Raw genomic sequence first — 12,184 nt, forward strand, 5'->3', positions numbered from 1 at the left:
AGTTTTGTGGCTTGGAAATATTTATTCACTACCTGAAATATTTATCAGTATTATTTAAATATTTTGTTTAATATTAAACGGCAAAAATAAATCTTTGTGACAAAATGAATCTTTATATCATGCTCATCTATGTATTCTTGACTAAATGTGTGTACTTTAAAATTGCCACAAAACCCCACCCAGTAAAGCTGCAGTGTTTCTAGATGGGTATTCACAAAACATCAAGTTGAACTTGTCTAAGATTTTTCTGAGCATATGGCAAAAAGTGGGGAGCTAACACTCTCCGTTACTTATACTCACTGGATTTGCCTGGGTTGATATATTTCTGGAACTTTAATATTACTCAAAATAAAGTAGAGAAAACAGCACAAGGAATCTGATTATTTCTGACTGGTGGTTGATCCCCAGTGTTGATGGAAATCTGGCAATTATAGCAACAGAGTCTGATGGCTTGGATTCTTGAATTTTAAGTTATTTCATAACTTGAAGGTGGATGTTCCAATTTCCGTTCTGCTACTGACTGGATGCCTATAATTACCACATTGTCCTGGTTTTTTAAATGTGTAAAATTGGGTTATAATGCTGAACTTTTCTTTGTTTTTCTCCCTTTCAGAGTGTTATGTTTTCCAAATTCTTTACAGTGGAGTGTAACAATGCATATAATATATCCAGATAAAATAAAAATATGTAACTAAGGAAATCAGCACAGCTGATCACAAGCTTTCTGATGCAAGCACCTAGAGAGACATGGAAGGACTGCACAACTTTTAAGCAGTCTAAGCGACCACGTTTCTTTCAAATAAGGCTTTGTTAAGAACTGGATTGACTTTACAACACATTGCCGGTTACACTTCAAGTTAATTGCCAGTTAAGTTTCAAGGGACCTGACAAGCAGAATTCACATCCTCTTGTGCAAACTGAGCTTAGCAAGGACTGTGCCAGAACAGAGAGCCATCCTACTGCTTCATGCAGATGGGCTAAGGAGTCATCTGTGGGCAGGGCCAGGATTCTCCTCATGAACATGAGCCATGGAATGAGGTTGTTCAACAGAACAGAAAAAAAATTAAAATGAAATAGTAAATGAAAAACCAGACATTTAAGTAGGTGAAGTCTAACCAAAAGGCAGAAATAAGGTATAATTTTAAGGCAAGAGAATTTATCCCAAAGACTAATATAAATTTTAAAATTTGGAAAAACCAAGTAAGTTAAGAAAATGAAACTTGAAAATAAATAGATGCCAAAGAAGCTAGGTCTAAATGGTAAAAAGTTAAGAAAGAGGTTATTAAGACTAAAAGTGGTTTTTAAGACTACAAAATAAAGTTAAATTATGTTTATTAAAAATGTAAGAATAAGTGTTTAAGTTAAAAAATAAGCAGATAATCTAAAATATAAAAATTAAATAAATTAGGATAAAAATCAGGAGTAAACATCATACGCAGTATTAATAATAAGTTTTAAGTCAATGTCGAGGTGATGAACCACAGACATCATTTTTAGTTAAGGGAGAGAACTCAACCACGCTGTAGGCAGGCTAGCAAGAGGAGCCCTTAGCTAGGACAGGTGCTTGGTTGAGAGGTGACCTCCCAAGTCAAGTCATCAGAAGGTGTGTCCTTCCTGAAAGAGCAGAGCTATGCAAATTCTTTAGCCTATATTTTTAGTTAAGGGGCTCACTCTTGTTAGAAACATTCACAATTATAAACAAAATTGTGATAAACATTTGTGTATCTACATCTTTACACACATTAAAAATTTTTTTTTTTTAGGAAAAAGTACTGGAAGTTTAGTAGGTTAAAGTATATACACATTTTAAAAAGGGTTTTAATGATACATAGTGTCAATATGTCCTCCTGTGGCTGGGAGCAATTTATATTTATATTATCTAAGAGTGCATAAAACATTGATTTCACTTTTCCCTTGTCTAACCCTGGTATTATACACTGTTTTCTTTGGTAATCTGATAGTTGAAAAATATCTTGTTTAAAATTGTATTTCTTTGACTGTTATTGAGATTGAGCCAATTCTTATGAAAGGAAAATTTATTTATTCAGAACTTTTCCTTTCCTCTTTTCTCTGTCTGCTAATCTTGATATAAATACTAGGATATTTCTCACAAGGTAGATAACTTAATTGGCAAATAACTTTGGAGTAGTCACTACATACAAAACATGTTTGCTCATATTCCTTTTGTTAAACAGGTCTTTACCAAACTTCCTGCTTACTAGTTAGTTCTCAAATCTGGCTTGATTCATAAGAAAATGGAAATAATGATTAATTAGTGACAACAGTTGTTTGAATTCCCAATGTTACTTGGTAACATAAAACACATTGACTCTTATGAACTTCCAGCTAGTTTAATTATAATTAAAAATGAGACAATAAATTAAACTCAAACTTCTCTATTGAAAAATCAAGACTAGTTGTCTTTTATGATAATCAAGTTGTACTATCAGCTTTGGGTTTTTAAAATTTTTTTTTTGTATTATCAGAACTTGAAAATTAAAACAAAGTGACAAAATTAATATGATATCTAAGTTGCAGTTAATATACTATGCAATTCAAATTTTATTTTCTGAGTATAATTTATGAACCTACACATTTATATTCTTGTCTACTGCATACTGAGTTTTCTTTGGCTTTTCAAATGTTTTTTTACCACCCATTCAGAGGATATTGAGTTTTCAGAAGATAAGGTCGATAACTTCTGTATTTTAAGATCAGTGAATGAGAAAATTTAGTCTGTATATTAGAAATATTTACATCCCTCACATAAATAGTTTCAATATTGAAAAAGGAAGACAGATGTTCTCACATTTTAAAATTAGATTTCAGATTGCAACATATATAACTACAGGAAAGGTTTAAAATTTCTTAGAGAAAATAATAATTACAAAACATTTGGTCAAAATTTTCAAGTAGCTTATATGTTTGTGGCAATTGTTCAAAATGTACAAAACTGTTTGAAAACCCTAAAAAACTTCAAGATTAAAATTTCATTAGACACTATTTTAAGATTTTTTTCCCCTTGCTTTTAATAGAGTTTATTGAATAACTTTCAGCATGCAAAGAGACATTAAAGTGTAAATCTAAGACTTTAATTTTAGCAAAATGGTTGACCAGTCGAGCAGAAAAACCCCTCCTAACATCAAATGCCTGAAATAATGGGTTAAATGTTAAAAAATGTTTTAAAAATCATTGCTAATGTGGTAGTAAATTAAGAAAAACCATTAGAGGGCAGAATTGACAAAAAACACAAATCCAGAGCAGTAAGTGAGCACTGGAGTCAGTGTTTGCCTGGAGAAAACCTGACAATTGTCAGTAAACTTGGGCCTGGATTTTAAAGTCCCATGCACCCACGGAGCTGGAGGCAAAGCATGGGTCTGAGTGTCATAGAAGGCTGGGTCAGAGATAACCTCAAAAATCTGAGACCTCACTTCCCAGAGAACAATACACTCAGTGACTGAAAAAAAGAGGCGAAATCCCCTTTCAGAGGAAGATGTTGAGAGTACTTGCCTGTCTAGCCTTGTGTATTATGATTTTTAATATTTTATGATGCTTTGATATCTTGGGGCTTTGCTGATTTGGGAGAGACTGCCCTACCCAGGGGTACCTAATTCCTAGAGTTAGCAAACAACTACCTGTGAGCATGCCTTTCATATGCAAAACAAATAATCCTGAGTCCATATCCTCAGCCACCTCCTTTATGTAACTCTCACATACCAAGTTAAGATTCCTTTTGCCCTAAATCACCCCAAGACCATGGATATGGAGCATTAATTCATACTACTGTATGACTTAAAACCCAAGCCAATAATTAAGTCAAAGTGATTCTGGATTGGCAGTGACCCCAAGAGCCCAGCAAAAGAAAACACAAATCTGCTATGGAGGAAAGAAAACACAATTTTTAAACATTTCTCAGAGTTCCAAAGAATATCATCCCCTAATAAATATATTAAAAATGTGAAGAAATAAGCCATAAGCAAGGTTAACAGAAACAGAATGTTATGAACCATATTTGCAAAGCCTGTAGATATTGTAATTATCAGAAGAATATAAATGAGTATTTTTTAATTCCTTAAGGAAAAAGTGTGAATCAAAAATATAAACAAAGACCAAATTACTATCAATTAAGAACCAAACAGAAGTTGTAAAAATTAAAATATAAAATTAGATTAAAAAACCTGATTGATGGATAAAATAACACATTACACAGTTGAAGAAAGAATCATTAAATGATACAAAGAAATTACCCAGGATGCAGCAAAGAAAGAAAAGGAAAGGAAAATATGAAAGAGAGGACAGAGGGAAGAGTTCCCAGATACTCCTAATGATAGTTGCAGAATAATAAAATATAAAGATGGTGAGAAGAAAATACTTGAAGAGATAATTGCCATTTCAGATACACCAATATCAAATTCAGGAAATTCAATGAATCCCAAGGAGGTAAATAAAAACAAACATACACCTAGACATAGTGAAATTAAGATATTAATGAAGAAGAAGAGATATTTAAAGTATTAGTAAAATAGAATAATCACAAAGGACGAACAATTAGATTAAAAATTGATTACTCAGCAGTAGAAACTGAAGCCAGAAAATAGTGAAATAATATATTCTAAATACTGAGAGAAAATAATTGGTACCATAGAATTACAGATGAAGCAGAACTTTCTTTTACAAATGATATGTACATAGGAATTTTACATAAGAAAAAGAATACAAGTTACTGGTTGTTAATGTGAAGTCTTATCTACTTTAGAATATAAATCTTGTAATCAATATAAGCTCTCCTTTCCCCAGAGTCCAGCGACTTGGAAATTGTGCTTAATGATGGGAGTGGAAAAAAAACCTCTCATAACCTGTGTCTTTTCAAGCCCTTCGTCCACTGGTGTTGAGGCAGGGAGGAAGAGTCAAAATGTGTAAATACGCAACTGCCTGTGGATAATTGACTGACATTTACTTTGTTAGCTGAAACTGCTCTCCCATCACTTAAACTAATCCTCCACGGGTGGATTGCTCTTCACTTTCTGTCACTTGCAGCTACTTCTCTGTGGTAGGCATCTAAGTGCTGGTTTTCTAATGGGCAGATATTTGCTAGTTCTTTGAAGGGCTCTAAGGGACTCTTACCCTTTGTAGTCTGGCTTGGGAAAGTCAGCTGATGCTTAATCAACTATTATCCCTCATTTCTGCCAAGGGAAGTTTGCTTCATTACCTCTTGTGGTTGAGGATTCCTATCCTAGTTTGTAGGTCTCTTAGGGAGTGCTAGTAAAATAACTCAATGTCTAACCTACACTCACAGTGACTGTGGGAAACAAAGATATCCTTTTCACACCACACAGTGGGAGTACAGGCTGTGCCCCCTTGTGGTTTTCTCCTCATTATGTCTCTTGCCCTTCTCTTCTCTCATCAGCAGCCTTAAATCTAGGATACCAACTGCTCTGCTGGTTCAGTAGCTTAGTAGCTCATAGTTTTTTGATTTTAGAATTTGACATTACTTGACATTAGAATGTGGATTTGGGCACTAATTCTGGGAAAATAGGAAGATATGCTTGCATTACTTGATGTTAGACTGTGGACCCTAAGGCATTAATCCTGGGACAGTAAGAAAGTTTTCAACTGGTGCTCTGCCAACACCATGTTATAACAACATATCATCAAAGACAGAAATTGTCTTTTGCATAAATATTATGCAAACATCATTGAAGATCATTGAATTCTCTGCACTACATTAGAAATTAATGTTTGTAGTGATACAATACAAGTTTTAAAATACGGGCAACTGTGGTTTTTGGTGATAACAGCAAACTATAAATAGCATTAGAAATACACAATGAAGGTAAAGTATGTGCAGGTAAATATGGATAAGAAAGCATTGTGGTTTTCAGAATTGTCCAGAATGAATAGTATATAGAGCTACTCAACCTGAGAACTTTCAGGGTACTAATTTCCTTTATAAATTCAATTTCATACTTCTGAGACTTATTCTGACTCCTAAACTACATAACACTTTGAAACTCATTTTCTATTCTCATTTATATTCCCTCTGTTCTTAGTCAGATTAGTACAGTAATAATAAAAAATTTGGGTGACTATGCAAAATGTTTTAATCTAGTCTTTCTAAAAGTTAGTATAAGAAAAAGGCAAGTTCTTTCTACCCAGAATATTCAGCCAAGGTATAATTAAATGAAAAGTTGAGCCAAGGCCCTGCCTTCTCATCTGATGGTCAAAGATCAGTTGAGTTTGTTTTTATTTAATATTTATTTCTTTATAAATTCTTACTGATTTTATACTAACAGTTATTTTCAGACTTTTGTCCTTCAAGAAAAACTCAAATCCCTGTCACGTCTAGCCTCTTTCAAAGCCATTATATTTCTTTAGGGAAAAAAACAATTTAAGAAATCCTAACTTAAAGGTATGACAATAGGCTTATCCATTGATACGCTTCTTAATAATTAAAAAGCAAAGAGTAGTTGTAATGAATGAAGATTGATTCTGATGTAATGCTCAGCATATGTCTATGAATGAATTTAGCACACTTGTAGTTGATGTAATTAGGAGAAATGACAGCTCTTAGAAACACAGCTAAGGCTTATGAACTGACTCTTTTCTGATGCAACACCTTGAGCTCTCTAGGGAGACTTGATCACAAACATCTGCATCATATGAATGGCACCTGGCTGAATGAAATTTGGCAATAATTGGTCTGTCCCTAATGTTTCCTTATACAGTTAAAATAAAGAGCAATACTTTTCATAAATCCACAAAGCCACACTCTGAAAAAAAAAGAAATAATTTTTAAAAAATTTCATTTTATGGAAGAAATATATCTTCAAGATATATTCTCAGAACTTCATTTTGGAAATGTCTGTTACCTTATAATGATTCAAAACAAACATAAATGAAATGGTTCCCTCATTTACTATTTTTAAAAAGTAATTAACTGGTTAAGATGCATAAGAAAGAATATGTCCTCTGACCTCTTTCCCAAGCCACCTATTTAAAACTCCTATGATTTCTAGAAAAGAGCTAACCTTAATTAAAGTTCCTTAAGTTGCATTCTTCAGTTTTGAATATATGAGAGGAAAAGGCAGAATATTTTATTGGCAAGAACTGTTGTTTCTGATTGTCCCTTCTTTTTGAGAAAACTCTACTGCTGCGAATGATTTGTTTCAATATGCTAAGAAAAATTGCTGTTATGAAGTTTCACTTTTGTAAGCTGTTTTTGCCCTTTTAACATTTTCATCATTTTGAATAAGCTAAAATATGTTATTTGTGAACACACTTTTCTCTTCCAATATTCAATATGCGTTAATGATGCAAGCAGACACTTCTTGGGTCCTCTGGTGTCACTCTTCCTGCCTCTTATAATCACATGGAATAGTCTAATGTATAATCTAATGTCAACATTATGGCTTCTGATATTCTTTTTCTCTAAAATATTCCAGAACTTCTTGAAATATAGATGACTCTACCTCAAAAGATTGGAAAAATAAGAATGGGTTTGACATATCTTAATGTTATCAAAAACAAGGATGCTTTCAGAAATATCTGAGGTAGTACGAAAAAAGGCAAAGAGGGTGGTTTGTGAGAGGTCTTCCCATGCCCAGGATATCAAATTTAACATCAAAAACATCAAAAATCAAAAGGGAAAAAAATGATTACAGTCGATTTGACCATGTTAAGTATGTTAAAGAAGCCATGATTCTGTGATGAAACTAAAACGGCACAAGTTAAAAAGTGGTTGTAATGCTCATATAGGCTTCCACTGATTCTATAAAAATGCAATATATTAACCTCAATTATCTGAGACATACACTGAAGTTTTGATCAAATATAAGCTTTTAAATTACGGAAGTTGATCTCTCTTTACTTTTTTAATGGAGATAAAAATTCTGAGACAGACATATGTAAAAGATGGGAAAACTTTCTCACTTTCAAGGTGGGGAAATGTATTTGAGTTAGTCAGTAAAAACAAAATGTCAGCGAATCAAAGGAAAAGAGTATAGATCAACAAGACCCTGTAAAAAACAGGAAAAATAATAAGCGGGAAACTACAGAACGCTTGCATTTTAATAATACAAAAGTGAGGCCAACCAAGAATACAGAAGGAATTTGACCAGGTAGCATCTGTTTTAAGGAAACAAATTGTGCATTTAGGTTGCCCTGGCAGCAGGTGTGTCTTCTTATGCCAAGACATTATAATGAGAAAATCACATGAACTTAAAGTGAATTACAAATAGAGGTGGCCCTATCTCCCTTGGAAATAGGTTTGGAAAAAGAGTTTGGAACAGGTGTATGCCATCAACTAAAGATGAAATCATGAGAGGGAAAATTTGAATGATGTCCCAGGGGGAGAAGTTGAGCCTGTATTCTCACAAGCTTCTGAGTGTGGCACAAACCTGTTGTTTTTTCCTACTGATTTCAGTTGAAGTCAGGGAAAATAAATAATGTACACACCTATTCACATCATTAGAATCATTGCTGGGAAGGAAGCTTGGACTGGGAAACTGTGGAAGGTCATTTTTCTCGTTGTCTGTGTAAGGTGGTTTTGGACCCAAACTACTGTAGCAGTCTGGGCTCTGGGCGACCCTCCTGGCTCTAATGAACACACGGAGTCTGGATGTGTCTCTCGCATATAATGATTCCACTTTTGTTAGATTTCTATCAATAACAGAAACACAGTGTTTTTTGAGTCTACCACATTCCACTGAAGGTGGCGCTAGTACTAGAAAGTTCTTGCTTATATTGAACTAACACTTGCCTCTCAGTAATTTCAGTCTGTTAGTACTAGGTTTGCTTTAGAGAGTCACCTATGCAGTTTTAAAAACATTTTAATCTAGTCATGAGCTCTAATGAGTGAGTTTAAGCTAATGCCTCTTTTTTAAAAAATTAATTAAAAACATTAATTAATTAATATTTTTTTGGCTGTGTTTGGTCTTCATTGCTGCGTGCGGGCTTTCTCTAGTTTCAGCGAGTGGGGGCTACTCTTCACTGCAGTGTGCGGGCTTCTCATTGCGGTGGCTTCTCTTGTTGTGGAGCATGGGCTCTAGGCACGCGAGCTTCAGTACTTGTGGTTCACCGGCTCTAGAGCGCAGGCTCAGTAGTTGTGGTGCAGGGGCTTAGTTGCTCCGTGGCATGTGGGATCTTCCCCGACCAGGGCTCAAACCTGTGTCCCCTGCATTGGCAGGCGGATTCTTAACCACTGTGCCACCAGGGAAGTCCCGATAATGCCTCTTAAAATGTGCTTAACAATGATATGCCTCCTAGTAATGCACTTCTGTTATTAACCATAATAAATAAGAAGAATATACTTGTCTTATTTACAATAATGATAATAATATTATGATTTGTTATTATGTACACATCACTTTATATTTTATAAACAAATAGGAACAGCAACATTCCCTGCGTGTGGGTCTCTCCAGGCTGGAGAATAAGTGTGATGTACTGAAAGGAGAAGAGTGGTTGAACTCATCATTTGACTGATTTCAGACTTTTTATTGTTTAATGTTCTGTTAACTACCTACAGCTAAAGGATGAGATGAGACTCAGATGAGACTCCTGAGGGATTTGTCAAGCTCAAGGAAATTAGTGACATCTATTTTTAAACATTATGATCTGTGAAAAATCAGTTTTGTCTTTTACTGTCTTACTTTGATTTAGTCCAAACTTCTCTTTTTGTAGGAAATTAAGGCCCTGTACGAATGGTTGGTCTATGAGAACACAGCTTTCCTACAAAGTTCTCATGTTTTTCATCTTGCAAACCCCCCAAAAAACCAAAAAATTAAAGAACTGGATCTGAGTAATAATTTTTTTTTTGTTTTTTCTCTGTAGAGGACATACACCAGCAATGTGAAGCTTCTAGCTACCTATTTTTCTTCCACTTATGTATCAAGATTGGTTTTCTCATTCAGAGAAGGCAGTAAAATAAATAAAATGAAGTTACCAATGTTTTTATGAAATAAGCATTTCCTCTCTTTTCACACACAATTATAGGAAGTTCATTTAGTAACACTGGTTAAATTTTTGATTCCTGGAGAATTTCTAAGATGACACATATTGTGAATGTGAGGTGAGAACAGGTGAATGGTTTTAGCATGGCAAATTCGGTCATATTGCTCATTATTTATAAGATACACTCAATCTTAAAGGATACTTCAAGGTTTTAAAATAGTAAGAATATCAGCAGTACATTTTGTAAGATAAAGAGATATTAGAACATTTGAACTATAGTTGAAATCTATTTGTTCAAGTTCCTTCACTCCTTGAAATTGAGATAATAGACTTTGGAAGTCAGATTTCAGAAATTTATATTTTGCATGTAAATAGTATACAAAATACTTTTTTAGTATAAGAGGAAAGACAAGTAATGATCGGGAAAATTTTCAAGGATTTACTTAGCAGTACTTCACAAGCATGTACAGCATCAAAATCAGCTGATGAAATGTCTCAGCTCAAAGGCATCTTACAAAGACATTTTAAAGACGTCAAAAGAGAAAGATGTTATAAAGCGCAAATAAATTAAGAAGTAAATTAGCGTTAATAACAAATTATAAGGAAATTAGAATATTTCCATATTGACCAAAAATCCCAAAATTATTCAAGAATTTTAAAGGAAACAAAATAATTCATGGTGGAAAAAATAGTCAAATGATGTTTAGAGGGAAAAGGAGGACTACAATGTATTAATAATCTGAAGTTTATTGAAACCATAACTGTTTTTAATAGGAAGGTTTAGGTGAAATTTAGAGGTAGAACTAGGTAATTCATAAAATAACTATGGTTTCTTTAAATTTATCAGTCAATTTAAGACAGTTTAGAATAATTCAAAATATATTCTACTGAAATTATCCCATAACACAGCCTATTAGGTAATTTGACAAGTGCGTCATGCTGGAAGTTAGTAGGATATAATTTAATAAACTACTTCTTGCTGGAAAGAATTAATGCAGTTTAATAGAAAATGGTGATTCATCTTTTTATTCATAAGTACTTAAATCTTACATTGATTTTACTTACAAAAATGATCATAAATAAAAAAATACTGACAATTCAGACAAATATTTAACAATTCATAATCTATAAAGCAGAGACTTGTTTATTGTTTTATTATGCAGGGTAATAATGTGAATCCACTTAAAACTAGTTAATATCCTGTTAGTATAAGCCTTTTTCCACTAGAAAATATAACAAGACAAATTTTTGAGCTGCAAATACATTTCCTCATTTAATGGCCAGTAATAGCTATAATTAGTTCTGGAACCATAATTCAAGCAAACATTATATGATTATATGATTATAATTAAATAAACAAATATATACACAAAGATATTTGTAAATCTGGCAATAGTAAATAAAGTTATCTTTTTTGAATATCATTACTACCTTTGACTGTAGGTAAAAATACAAATTTCAATCAGTAGTCTTTGTCACTCTTAGATTAGGTTGGAACATAAGTGGCAATTTGGAATAGCATATCCTAACGTGAAAGATTGCTCAAAGACTTTTTTAAAGATAGGTGCACAGAACTAACATAAGTTAATATTAAATTTCAACAAGTGGGTTTGTTTAGATTTTAGAGATATTAAATACAATATATTTATTGAAAGATGGTGAAGGAAAGGTAAGCATGAGAAAGGGAAAAGAGCCAAAGAGGAGTGGGAGACAGACAAATAGGCAGAAGAAAGAGTGGCAGTGGTGGAGTGGGGCAGGGCAGAGTAGCAGAAGGATAGTCACTGCTAAGATGAGAATGACAGAGAGGAATTTGAGGGGAATTCTCATTTTCTTGGTAGAGTGTAATATAATCAGAAAGCCATACACGCATATATGCATGCCTTTTTACTTCAGTTTATATTTATTAGCAATTTTGGTTAGAATTAAGTTTTAATTGTGATTATTAGACATGAATCAATTGTGAATGAAATGTATATACAGATTTAATTGCACTTACCATTCAATATATCATTCACATTGCCTCAGTTTCATGATTTAATTTTAAAGGACATAGATTTAAATAATTAAAAATTAGTTACATACCGCTTCAGCCAGTTGAAAGAAACCTGTTGGCATGACACCTGGTGGCAGTCATCTGTAACATGTAATTGGAGAGATGTTTATTTCGGTTCCACTAATTTCCACATGCTAGTTAACGTGGTAGAAAAATGATTAAGATATCGAGTGATGGGCT

At 33.3% G+C, this 12,184-nt stretch overlaps 1 protein-coding gene across 2 annotated transcripts in view; it reads right to left on the reverse strand.

The window, feature by feature from the left end:
- ARSJ (arylsulfatase family member J) overlaps positions 1–12,184 on the reverse strand; it is a 163,439-nt gene that overhangs the window by 75,420 nt on the left and 75,835 nt on the right. Inside the window, exon 4 of one of the 2 annotated variants that reach the window (XR_014263918.1) lies at positions 12,034–12,085. The exons of the other annotated variant lie outside the window; for it this stretch is intronic. The gene's annotated coding sequence lies outside the window, so the exon portion shown is untranslated. The remainder of the gene's footprint in view (positions 1–12,033; positions 12,086–12,184) is intronic. 2 annotated transcript variants of the gene reach the window in all.

Source organism: Balaenoptera physalus (genome assembly GCF_965194825.1).
Source record: "Balaenoptera physalus genome assembly, chromosome: 5".
In the NCBI taxonomy this organism is placed as follows: Eukaryota; Metazoa; Chordata; class Mammalia; order Artiodactyla; family Balaenopteridae; genus Balaenoptera; species Balaenoptera physalus.